General features: G+C 45.4%; 2 long non-coding RNA genes across 3 annotated transcripts in view; one reads left to right on the top strand and one right to left on the bottom strand.

Moving 5' to 3' along the window:
- The window catches only part of LOC132657738 (uncharacterized), a 20,176-nt gene extending 17,127 nt beyond the window's left edge, over nucleotides 1–3,049 (bottom strand). Inside the window, exon 1 of the long non-coding RNA XR_009596290.1 lies at nucleotides 2,933–3,049. This is a non-coding gene — a long non-coding RNA (uncharacterized LOC132657738). The remainder of the gene's footprint in view (nucleotides 1–2,932) is intronic.
- On the top strand, nucleotides 342–20,455 carry LOC121816482 (uncharacterized). Of its 2 annotated transcripts, none has more exons than XR_006056099.1 (3): nucleotides 342–492; nucleotides 3,671–3,735; nucleotides 17,355–20,455. It is a non-coding gene; the product is annotated as an uncharacterized LOC121816482 (long non-coding RNA). The 2 variants fall into 2 exon arrangements; XR_009596291.1 differs by lacking the exon at nucleotides 342–492 and adding an exon at nucleotides 3,032–3,300.

Genomic DNA, 20,455 nt, shown 5'->3' with positions numbered 1-20,455 from the left:
CCCTTTTGATCGTGTCCATGATTGCAAAACAGAGATGGTGCTATCATTTTTCATCTGCCCATGGCAGCTGATTGGAGATAAGACCAAACAAATCAGCTTGTTGAACAGCATCCCATGCCTGGAAGCTCACTTCTGGGTACAGGGTGCCCCGTGGCAAGGCGTAGCCTGAAAGACTCATCCAGGCAGTGATCAGGACAGCCGATAAGAGGGTTGGTTCCTATAGTCACAGTCTGTTCAGAAACTCCCCAGTGGTCACAGGTTGGGGAAAATTCCCACCCTCCCACGTCAGTTAGGTCAATGCCTCAGGTCACAGGTAGGGAGGAGTACTTAGGAGAAAAATGTGCAAAGGGTGCCGTGGCGACAGAATCCTGGAGGCGGAAACTAAGCCGGGAGAAGAGCCGGGAGACCATGCGAGGCAGAAGGAAAGGCATAGACCCGAACAGTGGCCTCTCCTAGAGCTCCGCGGCCTCCGTCATTTAATTCCTGGAGCAGGTGAAATTTGAAAGGCTACAGTGTGGGTAAAGAGATGCAGTACAGCGGGGTTCGTAAAGCTGCTGGCTTTTTGAGTCAAGGGAATGAAGTAGAGGAGGAAAAATGATATTGACTCAGCCACTGGAGGTTGAAAGTAAATACTGTCAGTGTAAATAATTAGACTTTTAAAGGGAATATTTCACACCATTTCACAGGCAGCCATGGGAGCTGGGGAGAGGAAGTTAGGATGGGCATAAATCGCTGAGGGCACCTTTCACTCCACTTTTCACTTTTTCACTCCATCTTCAGGGGATGCTAAGAGGCACTAAGAGGAGAACGGAGAGAGTGGCTGGGGTCCAAAGACCCCCTGGCTTGTCTGGAAATTGGGAGTTACCTTGTTCTGTGCTGTGCTTAGTCGCTCAGTCATGTCCGACTCTTTGTGACACCATGAACTGTAGCCCACCAGTCTCCTCTGTCCATGGAGATTCTCCAGGCAAGAATACTGGAGTCGGTTGCCATGCCCTCCTCTAGGGGATCCTCCCAACCCAGGGATCGAACCCAGGTCTCCAACCTTGCAGGTGGATGCTTTACCATCGGAGCCACCTGGAAAGGGAGTTACTATGGGTGGGTGTGTGTGTGTGTGTGTGTGTGTGTGTGTGTGTGTATACACATATATATATAAGCCCAAATGACACTGCGGTGTCATCTGAATTCATCTGCAATTTGTCTGTCAAAGAATTCATCTGCAGCACAGGAAACTTGCAGGAAACTCAGGTTATATCCCTGGGTCACAAAGATCCTTTGGAGTAGGAGATGGCAACCCACTCCACTATCCTTGACTGAATAATTTCCATGGACAGAGGAGTCTGGCAAGCTACAGTCCATGGGGTTGCTAAGAGTCAGGCAAGACTGAGCATGCACACACCATCATCACATATATACAAATATATATCTATATAACTCTACATACACACACACACATCTATATGTATATCTTCTTAGGGATTTATTAACGTGACTTAGAGAAAAAAAATCAATGTGGCCCATATTTAGTCCATGATTTGAGAGGCAGCCGATTTAGCATGACCTTGGGCAAGTGACTTTACTTACCTCTCTGTACTTCAGCATCCACATCTACTAAATGAGGGAAAATGGAAGTATATATTGGCTAGGTCAGTATATTTAAAGTGCTTCCAGCAGTGCCTGGCATAACATAAGTGTTCTCTGAGTGACATTGATTATTAATGTATCACAGACATTATTGATTATAAAAATGCTAAATTTACTTACATTAAAAAATCATTTGACTATGTTGATCTTTTCTACTTAATATTTCTTTCTGGTTCAGCCTTGGGAGATTGTGTCTTTCTAAGAATTTATCCATTTCTTCTAGGTTGTTCATTTTCTTGGCATATAGTTACCTGTAGTTGTCTCCAGTGAGCCTTTTTATTTCTGTGGTATCAGTTGTAACTTCTTTTTCACTTCTGATTTGATTGAGTCTTCTCCCTTTTTTTTTTGTGATGAGTCTGGCTAAAAGTGTATCAATTTTGTTTATCTTTTCAAAGAACTAGCTTTAGTTTCATTAATCTTTTCTATTATTTTTTTAGTCGCTATTTCTTTTATTTCTGTTCTGATCCTTTATAATTTCTTTCCTTCTACTAACTTTGAGTTTTGTTTATTCTTCTTTGTCTAGCTCTTTAAAGTGAAAGTTTAGGTTGACTATTTGAGTTTTTCTCGTTTCCTGAGGTAGGTTTGTATTGCTATCCATTTCCCTCTTAAAACTGCTTTTGCTACAGCCCATAGATTTTGGATCATGGAGTTTTCATTTTCATTTGTCTCTAGGTATTTGTAAACATGTGTGTGTGTGAGTGTGTGAGTGTGTGTGTGTGTGTGTGTGTGTGTGTGTAACATGTTAAGACTCGACCCACTCAGGGAGTGGAGGATACAGGAAAACTGGGAAGGAGATGTGAGAATACTTACAGCTTCTAGAACAGAACTTCTAGCTGATTTTGTCAGTCTGCCTTCCTGCTGACTCCTGGCAGAACTGGCCTGCTGAGCCCACAGTCCCAGCATCTCCTCCTGTCCTTTCCTGTCCTGGTGACACATGATGCCCAAGGGGCCTTTATGAAATTCAGCCGGGCTTTCCATCTGGCCTCCCTGCTGCTCAGAGCCAGGCAGGGGTGGGGGGAAAGGATGCTCTCCGAGCTTATCTCCGCTCCCTTGGCCCAGTTTCTTGCCTCCTACCAGAAACCTAGAGGGAGCTTGCTTGTGGGTGTGACCTGACTCATCTGACATTAGACAGCAAGAGATTCGTGGAAACATCAGCCCTTCCCACTTCCCACTCTCTGCCCATACCTCTTGCCCTAAAAGCAAACTGAAGGGCATGGATCCCATGGGACGCTGAGCCAAGGGCTTAACGCACCCCTGCAGGTAGTCAAGGAAAGTCTGTGGGCCCACATACCTGCTAACCAGCCCCACTCTGATGGGCTCCGCTCCTTCCGTCTCCTCTCACCACCTCAGAGAGGTGGCCCCAGCAGGACTTTCACACTCTCTCTGTAGAGATTCAGGGAGTACTCTGTCACTGCCTCCAGGGGCCCCTCGGAAATGAACTTCGAAAGAATTCTGTTCTGCTGGTAGCACCAAATGTCCTTGGAGGCAACCCAAGATTGACTTGCCTTATCCTGAAATCTGCCTGGCGATCAACTGGGTCATGGCAATGTTCCACTGCAGACAGAGAAATTAAACCATCCCAGGCACCTATGCCCCCTACCAGATCCTTCTGAGACTGGGGCAGTGGCTGACCTCCTCATGACCCCAGCCCTGCAGCAGGTGGGTGTGCTCAGGTCTGTGGGGATCTATGCCCTCTGACCAGCAGGGCCCAGGGCTTCCTCTCCCACCTCCGGACTGAGACTCCGGCACACCAGGCTCCTGTGGGGAATGGAGAGATGGGAGAGTGCTAGGGAGATGGTCAGGTGCCCCAAATCCTTGGGAGCAGCTGAAAGGCTGACAAGAAGGAATTAAGTCTGAGTAAGTCCCTGGACTCAGACTGGGTAAGGTCTTCGCTGAAGTAGTCACAACAGTGCGGAACTGGCGCAGGAATAAACAGACCATAGGAACAGAAAAGAGGGCCTGCAAGCAGATGCATTTCTGCAGAGACTGCAGTTCAATTATGGGTTTGTGTGCTTTGTTGCTCATTCAGGTCCAGTTCTTTGCAACCCCATGGACTATAGCCCAGCAGGCTTCTCTGACCATGGAATTTCCCAGGTAAGAATACTGAAGCAGGTTGCCATTTCCTATTTGAGGGGATCTTCCTGACCCAGGACAGGTGACTATTAACTGATTGGGAAAAGAAAAAATGGTCTCTTCCATATATGATGCTGGGAAAACTGGTTAACCTTTTGTTAGGAGGAAGAAACTCAAATCATTACCTACACCATACACACACAAATAAATTCCAGATTGATCAAAAATCACATGGTTTTAAAAATGGTTTGAACATTGTGTTAAGTGAAATAAGCCAGTCACGAAAGGACAAATTCTGTACGATACACACTTAAGTGAGATCCCAAGAAGAGTCCAGTTCATAGAGACAGAAGGTAGAATGGTATTGCCAGGGTTTGGGAGGAGGAGGGGCACAGGGAGTTATTGTTTAATGAGGACAGAGTTTCAGTTTGAGAAGATGAAAGTGTTCTGGAGATGGCTGGCTGGTGGTGATGGTTTCACAATAATGGGTACTTAATGCCACTGAACTGAGCATTTAAGATGATTAAGATGATAACTTTTATGCTAGGTGCACTTTACCACGATTAAAAATTAAAAATTTTTAATGTCATATTTTTTTAAATTATAGGGACACAACTTCCCAGTTGGCCCTAGTGGTAAAGAACCTGCCTGTCAATGCAAGGAGACACAGAGACAATGCAGGTTTGATCCCTGGGTGGGGTCGATCCCCTAGAGGAGGGCCTGGCAATCCACGCTGGTATTCTTGCCTGGAAAATCCCATGGACAGAGAAGTTTGGTGGGCTACAGTCCATAGGGTTGCAAAGAGTCGGACACGACTGAAGCTTCTAGAACAGCAGAGAATAATGCCATAGTCTTCATAATCTTAGGGTGAGGATGTCCTTTACTGTGTCTTAAGCAAGGTATGAAAGCTGGATCCAGAAAAGAAAAGATTGACAGAGTTAAAATTACAATTGCATTCAGTGGCCAAGATGACTCAAGAATGTTCTAGAGATAGGGGAACAAAAAGTAATAATAAGATCTCCTGCTGGGGTGGTAGAGCTCCAGGAATTTCTAACCCTCGGTCACCTTTGCGAGTCTGACCTTTCCATACAATACCTATTGTATTATTTGCCGCTTTTTCCTTTATACCCCTAATTGACTTAAGTGAGGAATGTTTTACATACAATAAAATGCACATACTTAAAGGTGTCTATTCCCAGGAGTTTTGATATATTTCTATTGTCATGGAACCATCTCTGGATCAAGTTACAGACACTTCCCATCCTCCTCAAGGTCCCCTCACTTGCCTCCTTTCCCCAGGACTCTAGACTGGTTGACTGTTGCAACACTTGGCCTGTTTTTGAGAAGATCCTAGACATGGAACCACAGAGAGGGTAGCCTTTTGTTTCTGATTTCTCTCGCTTAACACAGTGCTGCTGAAGCTCATCGTGCTGTTGAGTGCCTTGATATCTTGTTCCTTTTTATTACTGAGCAGTTCTCCATTGTATGGAGTCGCCACAGGTCATTATCTGCTCACCTGTTGGTGGACATTTGGGATCTTTCCTGCTGGAGGCTATTACAAACAGTTACTGCTAAGAACATTTGCATGTAGCGTAGGCTTTCCCTTCTCTAGGGTAAACACCTAGGAATGGCACTGCTGGCTCATTTGGTCACTGTGTGTTTTAACTTCAATTCCTTGAAGCTTTTCACTTCAATTCCTTGAAGTTTTTCCTTCAACTTCCTTGAAGTTTTTAACTTCAATTCCTTTTGAAAAAAAAAGTCAAAAGTCACTACTATGATGAAAAGAAAGTATCCCTTGCGATAAAGCAGAGTTTACCATAATAATAGAAACCTCAGGATTTAAATAGACACAAAGGTTATTGTGTTTCGTATGCAAATACTGAATCCACAACCTTCTGCCTGGCAAGGATCTTGCGTGCCTGAGAGATCCTTTCTCCTGCCAAAGGCTTTGGGCCTTGGGTTAGTCACTGAGAACTCTCTCTGCTAAAGGAGGGAGCTTAGCAGATGTTGTTCAGTCGTTCAGTCGTGTCCAACTCTTTGTGACCCCATGGACTGCAGCACACCAGCCTTCCCTGTCCTTTACCATCTCCCAGACGTTGCTCAAACTCACGTCCATGGAGTCGGTGATGCCATCCAATCATTTTGTCCTCTGCCATCCCCTTTCTGCCTGCCTTCAATCTTTCCCAGCATCAGGGTCTTTTCCAATGAGTCAGCTCTTCGCATCAGATGGCCAAAGTATTGGAACTTCAGCTTCAGCATCAGTCCTTTCAATGAATATTCAGGGTTGATTTCCTCTAGGATTGACTGATTGCAGATATTGGAAGAGTGTTAAAATTGAACTGGGTTGACTGCAAGGGAGGGAGTGTTATTTAATATCATGCAGGTATGTCACCTGTAATCACTGCCTGAGCAGGAAAGAAGCACGACACAGTCAGTGATTTTGCTCACCCCTGAAATCAAAGACAAAGCCCTTCAGCTACATACAGCTATTTATTTAACAAAAAATTATGAAGTGCTTATTATGGGCCAGTTCTGTTGTCAGGCTTTACGATGTTTACCTCATGAATGATAGACAGGGTAGAACTGTGTTTTATGCAAAGTGAAACACAGACTTAGCTGTTCCTAGTGAGAATAAAGGTTTTTAAAAAATTTTATTTTATTTTAGTATAGTTGATTTATAACGTTGTGTTAATTTCTGCTGTATAGCAAAGTAATTCACTTATATATATTATATATATATGTATATATATATTATATATATATTCTTTTTCATATTCTTTTCCATTACGGTTTATCACAGGATATTAAATATAGTTCCCTGTGCTATCTAGTTTTTTGACCAAATTAAGTAAAGTAATATTCCAAGTACTGTACACATAAGGTAGTGAAGCCCCTGCTCAAATCAGAAGCCACAGTCAGAGGTGAGCCTGGTCATGATGGTATTGGGCCCCTGTACACCTTACACTTAGAGGCTCAAATGCCAACCCCTGCAATGTGGCAGCAGTTGCCCCAGCATTGCCCACAGTCATAGATTTGGAATCAGATCCAGATCAGTGACCAGGGACTGCCAAGGACTGGTCCAGGTAAGCAGTTAGGCAAGCAGCTTAGTCGCTCTGTGCCTCAATTTCTTCATCTGTGGAATAGGGATAAAAAAATAGTAGCTGCTCATAGGCTCTGTACATTAATTGGAAGGATGGCATGAGATAATAGGAGAAAGACATTTAGCACAGTGCCTGACAAGTAGCCCTCGATGAATATCAGATGTTCTAGCTGGCATTCTAACAATAACATAAATGCTAGAACATGGGGTGCTCTGCTGATTAAGGAGATTATTGGTCAATCTGCCAACAGATGGTGATGGTCAAACAGCCACTGTGTGCCTGGGAATGTCTTAGATTCTGGATCCCTAGTGGTGGAAAAGGAAACAGGCCTCATGAAGCTTGTACTCAGTGGAACACAGAAAAGAAGCATGAAAACAAGAGATAAAATAATCTGGGGTTTCAATAAGAGCTATGAAGATGATAAGCTAGATAATTTGATACAATGAAATTGAGTGTTCTTTGGTTTGGTCAGCAAGGGCCTCTCTGAGGGTCTAATGACCTAGATGACAATGAAGAGTCAGAAAACATTTTGAAAAGATGGGGAAGGCAAATGGAATGACAATGAGCATTTCTAAAAAAAAAAAAAAAAAAGACTAACATGTGCAAAGGCCCTGGGATTACTGGGTTTGAGGGCAAAATAGGCCAGAGGAAGAGGTAGGTGAAGGTCTGATTATCTAGGGCCTGGAAAGTCATTGGAGTAGTTTGTATTTTATTCTGGTTGGAATGGAAATATTTTCCTTAAAGTATCTTAAGCCAGGGAAAGGAATGATTGGATTTGAGTTTCAGGGAGCAAGAACAAAATCAGGGAGCCCAGTTCATAGGCTGTTGAAGGCATCCAGTCAACCGATGTCGGCGGCATGGACCAGGCTGGTCACCATGCAGTTGGTGAGAAGTGGTCCTGTACAGGATGCCTTTTGGAGTTAGACAGGACAGGCATACTGATGGATTAGAGAAACAGTGTTGGAGGATGAAGGGAGTCAAGAAGAGTGCTAGATTTTTGGACCTAGTAACTGGTGAATGGTGTTGCCACTTTCTATGATGGATAATGATGGGAGAAGAATAGGTACCTTTGGAGCATTGTTAAGTCTGAGTTTGTCTGTTAGACTGTTGTAAAGGGAGTGCAGTGTCTAGAATCCAGGGGAGAGATCCAGGTTAAAAATGAACATTTCAGATAAAAATACAATATATTCTAAATCCATTGTAGCAGAAGGCATCACCCAGAGAGATAAAATAACTAGAGAAGATGAGTTAAGCTCTTCAACACTCAGTAGCCCAATAGAGAAACACGTTTGAGAAATGTTACATATCACATTCCCTTCTTGGAGATTCCCAACATCCACCAGCACATTAAATGCACTGATAAGTCCTGCAGTCAGTAAAGAAGGCTGCTTACGTTTCTTTAACTTAGGATTTCCTAAAAGCATATGATCATGGAAACCTTTTTGTATATAAATCCGTTTAACATGCCATGGGAAGTCAAGCAGATCAAGAACTCAAGCTGGGTCTTTAAGGATGAGTGGAATCAGGGTGATTTATGTCTTAGGAAAGCATCAAGAACAGGCAAAATTCTTCTGTGAAAGGCCAGATAGGACAGATTTTAGGCTTTGTGGGCCATATGGTCTGTGTTGCAACTACTCAGCTTTGCCACTGCAGCACAAAGGCAGCCACGGACAATATGTAAATGAACAGGCATGGCTGCATGCCAGGAAAACTGTATTTCCAAAATCAGGCAGCAGGCCAGATGCGGCCCGTGGGCCATAGGTTGTTGACATCATCCTGGGTTCTAGGATAAGGAAATCTAAAGAAGGCCAAAGGCAGAGGGAAGTGTGATCCAGAGGGCAGAGCAGGGGAGGAAGCAGAAGGTCTGGGGGAAAATAAGGGGTCAGTCTGGCTGGAGGGGGGCTCTTCTCTCTTCTGTGGGTCTCTTCTCTCTTCTGTGGGTCTCTCAACAACCTAGGAGGAGGGTCCCAGGATCCATTTCTACAGGTACAGAAGTTGAGGCTGGGAGGTTGAGCAACCTACCCAGCTGGGACCCCAGCCCACATCACCTGATGCTGAGCACGATGCAGGGTAACCTACCCACATGACAGAGGCCTGGGAAGATAGTCCTGCAGCCAGGCTCCACCCTGCTCCATGGGCGGAACTGTATTCAGAGGCCATCTCCACCCTCTCCCCCTCACCCAGATCGAATGGCAGTTCATCCAGGTCCCATGCCAGGCTGCCAGCCCGCACCGCCCCCTTCCTCCCCCACTCCAGCAGATGAAAGGAAACATTGCCTCACCAAACAGGGGAGATATGTGAATTAACAAATGCCAGTGCCTCCGGTGCCATGATAGCAAAAAGAGATCCAAGGAAACACTGATATTTATTTATCTGGTGTTTTCTTTCAGATCTAGCAATGTGACAATAACACGTGTCACTGTCAGCCCAGGCCCTGCTGGCAACACCTTGAAAACTACGTGAAGGTTCAGAAAATAAACAGCAGTCGCTCTGATTCCAGTGATAAAATACCAGTGTAAGGAGAGCCTCCTGGGATCCATAATCTGGAATTGTCAGGGGACAAGAATTGTCTGTCTTTTTGATAAAAGATGTCAGCTACCCTTCTGGGTTTTAAACAGAAAGAAACACTTCTGATTATGAGACTGGTTGTATATTGTGAAGTCTGTTGAAAGAATCAGTATGTGCAATGAATGTGCTTCCCTTGCCCATCAATGTCCTTAAAATTTCCTTATCAGAAGAAAATTCAGCCAAATCAGAGTTCCAGAAAGTACACAACTCTGAAGTGCCTTGTTTTGCTCTGAGCCCTTGCCTCATGAAGGCTGAAGTTTCCTGATTACTATTCTGTTCAAAAAGCCTTCAAAGACTGTTCCAGAATTGGCAATTATTACTTTTTTTTAAGGCTTAGGACTAATTAGCCTCATGAAAGATTGTTTCGTTGTTTGCGGTTTGTGGTTGTTATATGGCTTGTTTTGCCTTGAAAAATGCTGCAATTGCTTTTTTCTTTCTCAATTGAAATTCAACAGGGGAAAAAATAGCCCAATTAGGAATCATCAGTGGACTGCCTCACGCATAAGCCCGAATAAATAAATATTTATTGAATGAGTGAATGAATGAATGAATATTAAACAGCTTCACATCCTGGGACAGACTAAGGATCCAAAAGAAGAATTTAAATAACCATCAAGACCTGTTGATCACGGCAAGCAAGAGGACCAGTCTTATGAATACTGGGCAAACTCAGTGGGCCTCCAGGACACCGTGAAAGGTCATTTATTCATTCAACAAACCTCCAAGGAGCGTTCAGTCTGCCCCAGGCTTCTGCTGGGGGCTCTTCAGTGGGAAATAAGATGCTACTGCCTGAAGCTCATGTTCTACTGGGAGGATGGGAGACAAAGCAGAACACACAAACTAAGGAAGAAATTCAGGTTTAAGGATGTGAGTGTGCTGGAGGTTAACAGGCAGGGTAGCTGGTCCGGTTAGGGGGGTTGTGTGTGAGGTGTGTGTGTTCTCAGTTGTGTCTGACTCTGCAATCCTATGAACTGACCCCACCAGGCTCCTCTGTCCATGGGATTTCCCAGGCAAGAATATTGGAGGCTGGGGATCCTCAAGTCAAGAGGTGCCTTTCAGTCTGAGCTATGAAGTATGAGAAGACACCAGCCACATGAAATCATGGATGTTTGTGGAATATGAATTAAATGTGCCTCAGGGCTTCCCTGGTGGTCCAGTGGTTAAGAATTTGCCTGCCAATCCCTGGTCCAAGAAGATCGCACTTGCCACCAGGCAACTAAGCCCGTGTGCCACAACTACTGAAGCTGGTGCACCCTAGAGCCCGTGCTCCAACAGCAGAAGCCACCTCAATAAGAGGCCCATGCACTGCAACGAAGAGCAGCTTCTACTCACCGCAGCCAGAGGAAGCCTGCGCCCAGCAATGAAGACCCAGCGCAGCCAAAACAAACGAGTGAAATTTTTAAAAGTCAGTAAAAACATAAAAAGAATGCATTTGTCTCCTGTGGCTGCTGCAACAAATTACCACAAACTTGATGGCTCAAAAACAATAGACGTTTATTCTCTCAAGTGTTGGAAGCCAGAGTCTAAAATTAGTATCGTTAGGCTGACATTAAGGTGTGGGCAGCTCCCCACTCCCTCCGGACACTCTAGTGGAGAATCCTTTCCTTGCCTCCTCCAGCTCTGGAGGCCGTCGGCATCCCTTGGCTTCTGGCTGCATCTTTCCAACCTCTGCCCCTGGGCTTCTCCTTTGTATGTTTCTCCTCTTCTGAACTCTCACCAGAAGGGACTTGAATGTCCGTATTTTTGCCAGCAGTCTGATTAAGATGATGTAGGCTTTTTCTCTCCTGTGCCTCAAAGTTATTCCAGATTTCACCCATAATTCAATGCCAGAGCCACCTCTACCTGTTCAGACCCTTCCTGGCTGCTAGTTAAAAATCTCTTGAGTTAATTGATTTGCTTGTAGTATTGTTGTTGTTGTTGTTGTTGCTGAATCACCAAGTCGAGTCCGAATCTTTTGTGACCCCGTGGACTGCAGCCCACCAGGCTCTTCGGTCCATGGGATTTTCCAGGCAAGAATACTGGAATGTGCAGCTGTTTCCTTCTCCAGGGGATCTTCCAGACTCAGGGATGGAACCCATGTCTCCTGCTTGACAGGCAGCTTCTTTCCCACTGAACCACTACGGAAGTGCTTATAATATTGGGTTGGCCAAAAAGTAAGATCCTACAGAAAAATCCAAATGAACTTTTTGACCAAGCAATGCAGTTAGTCTTGGCTATCTGCTCAAGGGTCAGGTCATGATGGAATGCTTTAGAGGTCATGTAAGGTATTCCTTTAGGACCTTTTTTTTTTTTTTAATTTTAACCATCATCTGGGGTAGGGGGATACACCTGAGTGTATTATGTTGTACAGTATTTTTCAAAACAAATAATACTCACTATAATTTTATCTTTCCTGGATAGCCCTGGGGTCATTAGGATGAGCTTCTATTGCTGCAAGAAAGCAAGACACTACCCTAAAGGCTATTAAGTGCAATCCTGGGGCCCCCACACTAAATATTCCCAATCTGCTAGATTTTGTGCTTAAAAGCGGTGGCCTCCCAATACTGCTTCGATAATTCATTCTTTTCCAATGTGAGCTTTCTCCGAGGCTCCGTGCACCCAGGGTCTCACCCTTGTGACTTCCATGTTGGGAACACTCGGCCCTCTCCGGAAGTTCTACCACAAAGGAATGAATTTGGGTCATTGTGGTTTTTGCCAAACATAAATGGATGCGTCACTTCCCTCTTGCCATGTTTACCCTCCTCCCTCATTTGCCTGGTAGCTCAGACAGTAAAGAACCTACCTCCAAGGCAGGAGACCCAGATTCCATCCCTGAGTCGGGAAGATACCCGTAGAAGGGATTGGCTACCCACTCCAGTATTCTTGCCTGGAGAATCCCATGGACAGAGGAGCTGGGCGGGCTACCATCCATGGGGTTGCAGAGTCGGACATGACTGAGAGATTTTCATTCATCCATTTGCATGCTTAAGACCACTTAATAGCTTCTGTTTGTTTCTTTAATGAAGCCCAACCCGTTCCATGGCCTCAACACAGCCAGAGAAACCCAGCCGAGTGAAGCTGATCCTTCAGCGCCACTCCGAGGTTCTGTACTCCAGCCACCCCTGCCTCTTCAGGCCCTGGTATCTGCCATGCTCCCCTCTGCCACTGGGCCTTTGCACATGCAGTCCCTCGACCAGAAGAGCTCTTCCTTCCCCATCTCTCTCTGGTGCATCGAGCTCCTCTCATGATTCAGATCTCAGCGCCAGATGCTCTTCCTTGGGGAAGCTTCTCCTGACTTTTCTGACCAGGTGTTTCTTCCCTATAGGATCCCAAAGCACTAGACTGCTTTCCTCTGTAACTCTCATCTCTGATGAACAAATTTGCATTTATTCCTGTGATAATAGGGCTTCCCTGGTGGCTCAGACAGTAAAGAATCTGCCTGCCATGCAGGAGACCTGAGTTCCATCCCTGGGTCAGGAAGGAACGGCTAACCACTTCAGTTGGAAGGATTGATGCTAAAGTTGAAATTCCAGTATTTTGGTCATCTGATGGGAACAGCTGACTCATTGGAAAAGTCCCTGATGCCAGGAAAGATTGAGGGCAGGAGGGGAAGAGGGTGTCAGAGGATGAGATGGCTGGATGGCATCACTGATGCAATGGACATGAACTTAGGCAAACTTCGGGAGATGGTGAGGGACAAAGGCCTGGTGTGCTGCAGTCCATGGGGTTGCAAAGAGTTGGACATGACTGGGTGACAACAACAACAACAACTCACTCCAGTATTCTTGCCTGGAGAATTCCATGGATAGAGGAGCCTGGTGTGCTACAGTGTATGGGTCGCAAAGAGCCGGACACGATTGAGCACACACACACACACACGATAATACAACCACAGGCTTTCCCCTTAGTCTAGATCATTCACGCCAAAGGACTTGGTTCTCTTCACTGTGCTGTCCCCATACATCATGCAGTCACTGCTGGAGACTCGCTGAATGAAGGAATGAATGAATGAGTGATCTGCCAACAACCTAGATCACCAGTGGCCAAGGATGACTTCCAAGAGCCTTGCCTTTATATCCTTTAAGAAAAGATGAGTCACCTTTCTTTCAGAAGACTCTTGGAAAAGTTGGGCCCCACCTTCTGCAATGCATACACATCTGTTTCAGCCTGGGCAGGCCTGGGCCTGCCACTTTCCAAGAAAATGATGTGGTTCTTGCAATCCTATGTGCCTTCCAGGGCACTAACCCCAGCCCATACTGGTGTTCACCATCCCAATGGACAAGCACCGTTCCGTGTCCCATTAACCAGATTCCTGTTCTTCTGGTTCTACATACTGACCGGGTCAGGTACTCCCGCCATGCTCCAAAGTGGGCAGAAGGCAAAGAGCCACATCCTTCTGGGGCTGGGCAGCGCCTGAGAAACCGCATCCACTGCCCCAGCTCACCCAGCAACAGAAAAGGAGCAGGCAGCAAGGTCCCTGCCTAGAAAAGGAGGCTGGTTCCTCCAGCACCAAGGAGAATGAGTCACCTTCCCAGAATGCAAGACAAAACTTCATCAGGCCCCAGGGAACATCTCCCAGCAGTGAAGAGGGGAGGGCTTGACCTGGTGCACAGGATGGCCCTCTGGGCAGGACACAGCATTTCCATGGTTGTCGGGATGTGGACTCCAGACGACAACTGCCTGTGTCCCTTCGGCAATTAATTTAACCTCCAGTGCCTCAGTTTCCTCATCTGGAAAATAGCCTTAAAAATAGCACCTATACCATAAGGTTGATATGAGGATTAAATGAGCTGACACAAACAAAGTACCAGGGCCAGACATATGGCACAGACATTGATACACGTGTTGTATTAATAAGATTAGCTATTACTAATATTGATTATTATTGTTGATAGAGGTATTATATTATAAGATTAGCTATTACTATTATAGATTGAAGGCAGGAAGAGAAGGGGACAACAGAGGATAAGGTTGGATGGCATCACTGACTCGATGGACATGAGTTTGAGCAAGCTCTGGGAGTTGGTGATGGACAGGGTGCTGTCCATAGGGTCACAAAGAGTCAGTCACAACTGAGTGATTGAACTGACTGATTATTATCAGCTACTACTGTTACTGGTAGAGTTGACATGCTGTACATTCCATTTTTCCCTTGAGCATCAGAATGGTCGAGGCATAAGACAAATGGATTAATCCAGTTTTCTAGGTTGGGAGATAATCTCCATGCATACCAATTTGCAAACATCGTTCTATTTGTATTTTATAAATAATTTGCAAGTTGGCTCAAACTCTTTGGGGTGTCCAAAGGCTGTTTCAGACTCTATAGGGTCTTTGAAGGGCCTGGGGATTTCCACAGCCTTGATGCAGACAACAGTATGAAATGAACATCACAGGATCAAAAAACAGATTCACCAGGTTCAAGTCCCAGCCCCGCCCTTCGTCCACGTCACCATGATCCACCATGGACCTTGCCTTGACCTCATTTGGAAAAGGGAATAATACTAGCACCTTTGCTGTAGAGTCATCATGAGTCTTTAATAAGATAATTGACTCAAAAGCATTGAGCCTTTCCTCCAGCACAGAGTCAGTAGTGATAAATGTTGGCTTCTATTTGGTAGGGTTGGACAGAACTCAACTCTTTAAGGCCCAGGGTCCACCCACAATGGCTGAAGACATAGGAGATACAAACTGAATCTCTAGGGTTTTTAACCTAAAACTCCTCACCCTCTTGTTTTTCTACCTGTCATCATGCTCATAAAGAACCAAGAGCCCAAAAAACACTGGATGACAGGAATCACCTGGCTGCCTGGGTTCTGGACCAGCAAGTCTTGACAAGATTGTCTAGGCTTTGGACAAAGCAGCCCTGCCTGGTCACAGAGAAGATCTGTCATTGGGTTTGAAGTCAGGGATGGTTCCCCTTTCCTTCAGGACCTGCATCGAATTCTGGCCAAAGTGCATACCAGCTGCCTGCGCCCCTAATGGCTCAGCAGGCTTCTATCTTGATGAGAAGCAATTTCATAAATTCAAACGGGGCGCGTTTCCTAAGCAATCTTTTTAGTTTAACAAGTTAATCAGAGTGCACGAGCCCAATTTGTCACTGCGCTGTTTTCTTTCTCTTGCCACTCTAATTGTATAAATATGCCCAGAGGTTTGATGAAACTTCTAACATATCAAACAACAACAAATGGCCCACTTACAGATTGTGCGGTAGCTATTTCGAAGCAGGGTATTTCCCTCTTGAAGCTGGAGGCTCCCGTTCCTACCCAACAGCCTGACACAACTGGGGGTCCCTCTGCTTGGATTCAACCTGATCCCAGAGTCTGGACCACAGCAAGTACGGAGGAAGGGGAGTGGGAAGGATGCTGCAGAACGCAGCTGTCTCTGACTCCTGGGCTAACTCCACACAACACCAAGTCCTGTCTTCTCCCAGATCTTCTCTGTCTTTGGGATTGTGCAGAAGGGTGAATGGCAAGACTTGGGAGCTTGAGAGCTCGATGCCTCTGGGGTCCAGGCCTTTTCTATCAGTTTCTCAACTGAACTGCTTTCAATGCTTGATTTATGAAAATGCTGGTGCTAAAGCTGTTGGGCTGGTCCCTGGAAACTAATAATAAATCTAAGGCGTGGATCTCAGGTGGTAGAGCTCTTTGAGCTGGATATCGGAGAAAAAGTCTAGGAAACCGAAGCGAATGCGTCTGCATTTGCTTCTGGAAGTGTGACTTTTCGGGATTTCCTTTTTTATGTATTGTGAATTCCCTCCTGTTGGATCTAAACCTTCTGTCTCCTTGACATTCGTGTTCACGTTTCAACCTATAAATTTCATTTTAATAAAGGAGGTGTCTAGCAAGGAGATAAAACATTCTCTAAGACAGAAAACTTCTGTCCCCACCCCTGCCCCCCCCACCCTCATCTTTCACACATTTTGTCTCAAACCACAGATGTTTCCTCTGCCTTATCGGTGTGCTAAAGAGAAACCCAATATGCCGGGCTTTCAAATTTTCCGCCACAGAAACAAAGGACAACAGGAGGCGAGCAAGGCCTTGCTTCACTTGGAGCGGGGAAAGCCAAGAGGGGAATGGGAAGGGCCAGGTGCCCTGGGAGAGGAGCAGGGACTCTGGTTACCCTGGCTCACCCCTCAGCCCCAGCTGAAACTATTCAAGTCATCAATGCTCCACCCACCTGTCGAGCAAGGTTGCAAATGCCATCCTGATGTCACGTTCCTAATGTTCTTCCGGAGCTCTGGTTACAGCCATGCTGGGACCGTGCACTTGGTCTCAGGCAGAGCCGTCTGTACCGCCTGCCCTCAGCACTTGGGCTCCCTTGCTGAGAATTTCCATTTCCCTGTGATGGTAATTTCACAGCCTTGGTCTGGGGACCCAGGGTCTTGAGCCAGAGCCCTTCCCGACACATCCAGGAAGCCCTACCAGGAAGCAGGCCTTCTGCCCCATCCCATCCCGCTATCTCCAATGCCCAAGCACTTTATTTAGGATTTTAATATACCCAGGATAACTTGTAATGCTCACACCCCCAGGTAGCTAATGCCATCACTAGTCACCCAGAACTCAGGCATGTCAAAGCGGCCCCTCACCCCATTCCAGCTACTTAGTACATCGCCCTGTTGCCAAAACCTCTTAAATGTGTTCCTGTGGATCCCCTCCTTCTCTGGCTATGCCTTCTGCCTTAATTTACACATTCATCTCTCATTAGACCCCAACAGGAGCAAATGCTCTATTTTAACAAGCAAATATGTATGTAAGGTGTAATAGAAAATAGATTTTTCATTTATAACAGTTATACAACTGTTTTGAACAAACATGTCTAAATCCAGAAGTAAATCCATTTACACTGTGAAAACGTACATAGAAGAGCCCTGCCTACCTGGTGGGCAGATGAAGCGAACAAGTTAAGAGCACACACTCAGGTCCAAAACCCAACTCTTGCAGTTTCCCCACTGTGTGACCTCGGCCAAATCCTTAACTTCTCTTTTCCTCTCAGGATGATGGAGAGGATCAAGTGAGTTACTGCTCACCTTACACAGGGTGATGCCGGGAGCATGGCTGCACCAGCACCGGGGAGGTCTCGGCCAGAGCACAAGGCTGCTCTGTGCCTCCTGGAGCGACACATGGAGAAGCTGGATCAGAGCGTATCACATCCCTCCTGAGTCTGGACCACAGCAAGTACGGAGGAAGGGGAGTGGAAAGGATGCTGCAACCCTTCCTGTTGCCTGAAGGATGAACTCTGAGCCTCTCACAGCAACCCCTGATCTTCCATGGTCTATCTCCAGCTGATTTCTACATCTCCTTTCTCTGCGGTTTTTCATCTGTACTCAGTGATCCTGCAACATCACCTTCTGTCCCCCAAGTGCACCTCATTCGCTCATGCCTCAGTGGCTTTGCGCGTGCTGTGCCTTCTGCCAGGCATGTCTTTCTCTTGTTTCGTCCACTGGGCAAACTTCTCCTCTTCACGTTTCACTTCCTCAAGGTATATTCCCTTCCACTTCTTCCTCAGACAGGGTTAGACACTCTGAAACATCGAAAAGAAAAAAAAAAAAGTACCAAAAGCAACTCCATTCACAATCAGAAACACAGCTAAAGACACAAAATTAAAATATCTATTTTTTAAAAAAAATCACAAAGTCATGTGTTAAAGAGATAAAAGGATTTGGTTTATAATTTATCTCAAGAAAAATGGAAGAAAAATTATTTCCAATGCATTTATCTGATGTTTAACCACATCCAGGCTATAATTACAAGTGTGCATTAATTTTGAGAACTAACAAATTCGTATTCTTGAAGATCCTATAAAATCGTGCAAGTCAATCTCCTTATTTGACCTTGACAGCACGATTATTTTAAAGGGTTGTCTTTTGAACACATCGTTTTCTCGAGACTCAGTCAACGCTGTGATATTCATCTCATCCTCTTGCAAAGCCCTTAACATGTCATCATCCCTGTTTATGTCCCTTTTTCTTTTGCCAATCCCTCCTCTTCTGCTGCCATATCTTCCTTGAACACTGGCTTTGAGAGTGACTTCAAGAAGTTCTCCAGTTCACTTTCATCTGCTTCTTGGAACCCTGCGTCTTTTACACAACTGTTGACTTCCATTCACAGTTAATTTAAGTTGTATTTAGTCGTGTGTGTTACGATGTGTATAGCATAGGGTTATCCAAAAGTGAATAGTCACATAGCAAGGACTTCTGTCTCTCTTACGTCTCTAACCATCTACTGTGTGGTGACGGGACATTTGTGCCTTGGGGGTGCACACACAGTGTATCCTTCAGCCAATCCCATCAATACATTTACTTTTATTATATAAATAGTACACGAATACATTCACCTGTAAAAATTATTTTCAAACAGTGGATATAAAGCTGGGGACCTCCTCAAGTCCCACGCCTCCAACCAGAAGTGACTACTATCATTTGTTTGGTGGATTTCCTTTCAGAGCTGTTTCTATGAATTTTAAGCATCTGTAGAAATACGTGGTATTGCTCTGGGTCAGCTCTACAGGTTTGTTTGTTGGTGAAATGTTGATTTTACACAGTTTATTTCAGACTGTTTAGATATTACTACATCTTGGTTTTTTTTTTTTCACCAACAGAAAGTCTTTGAGAATTTTCTAAACTTATACATCGAGTTCTGTGCTATGGCCATCGCTGAGGAGTCCTGCTGACCCCCGGGGGCGAAGGACTTGAAGGAAATCCCAGGGAGGTGATGACTGCCGCAGAGCATCATTTCACCATTGCCTTTGGATGGGCATTTAGGTTGTTTCTGATTGCCTACCAAACCATCTTTGTGCAAAGCGCAAATACTTTCCTAAGGTAGAAAGATCCCTAGAAGTAGAATTGCTGAGTCAAGGAACAGGGCCATGCACATTTTTAATTTTAGCAAATCCTGCCGGATTGCCTCAACCAAGTTACACTCTCACTTGAATCAAAAAGAAGTCCATTTCCCCCACATTATGCAACTCTGAAATTATTAAAATGTAAATTATTCACACTGTGATAAGTGAACAAATACATGTGATTTAAATTTTAATTTACATTTCCCTGAAAACTAGTGAGTCTGAGTTATCTTTTCTCTCGTCCTTTCTTGGGGCCATTTTCTTTGTCTCACATTATGCAATGAAGCGGAAGATGTCTGAGGCAAAGACACAGAGGCTAATACCTCCCCAGGGTTCTTTCACGCCTCCTGTCCCCTCTGGTTACTATAAACTCTCAGTGACGCCCACTGGTTGAGCATCACGAATTCTGTGGTTGACTCATAACAGGAACACTGGACATGGACTCTGACTTCCGGGATCTCAGGTGATTCCAGGAAAACGAGCGACTTCTCCGCCATCTTTAATGAGGGTAGGCTTCTTGAGGGGAGAAGCTTGCCTGGCTGTGTTGAGATCCCAGGACTGTCCCCGGGAAGACCACAGGCGGAGTTCCTAGGGCCACTCCAGGGTCCTAGGCTGGGCGCTCAGGCCCACCGACAGCCTGCTGCATTACGGCTCAGCCCTCGCAGATCCAGCCACTCCCGGAGAACTGGCACGAGCCCAGGAGAGGGCACAGCTGTGAAGGAAGCTAACGCTACAGGTAATTTCAGCAAGTAAGGCTCATGTTCAATTTCGCAGATTTACAGAATGTTACTTGGGAGGGCCAGAGATCCGGGATGAGTCCAAATAGAATTAAGCACAGAGAACCCAAGTTCCAAGCCCAACCTCCTGCCTGCCCGTTCAAAAACGCCTCTCATGCTCCCAGTCTGAGACCTCACGGCCAAAAGAGCACTTGGCCATGGGGCTCTCTGCCCACAGACACTACGCAGAGCTTGGCGACCCATCCACTGTGTGTCCGGGCGGGTTTTATCCCTGCTCAGGGAGCTAAGATCTCCCATGCCTCATCAAAGTAGACACACAGTGTCATCTACTTTGTATCTTTAAACAATCCTTTGGGGCCAATCCCATTTTAAAGATGGGGAAACTGAGTCTCAGAGAACTGAAGAAACACTCAAGGACGCTCACAGGAGGACTAAACCCCATTGTATGACCTATAGGTCTTTTCCACATACCAAATATGTGTGTTGCTTTTTTTTTTTTTTAATGTTAACCATTTT

The sequence above is a fragment of the Ovis aries genome, chromosome 14, assembly GCF_016772045.2.
Source record: "Ovis aries strain OAR_USU_Benz2616 breed Rambouillet chromosome 14, ARS-UI_Ramb_v3.0, whole genome shotgun sequence".
Lineage (NCBI taxonomy): Eukaryota > Metazoa > Chordata > Mammalia > Artiodactyla > Bovidae > Ovis > Ovis aries.
Note: the sequence above shows the minus strand (reverse complement) of the source record. Positions and strands in the feature narration are given on the sequence as shown.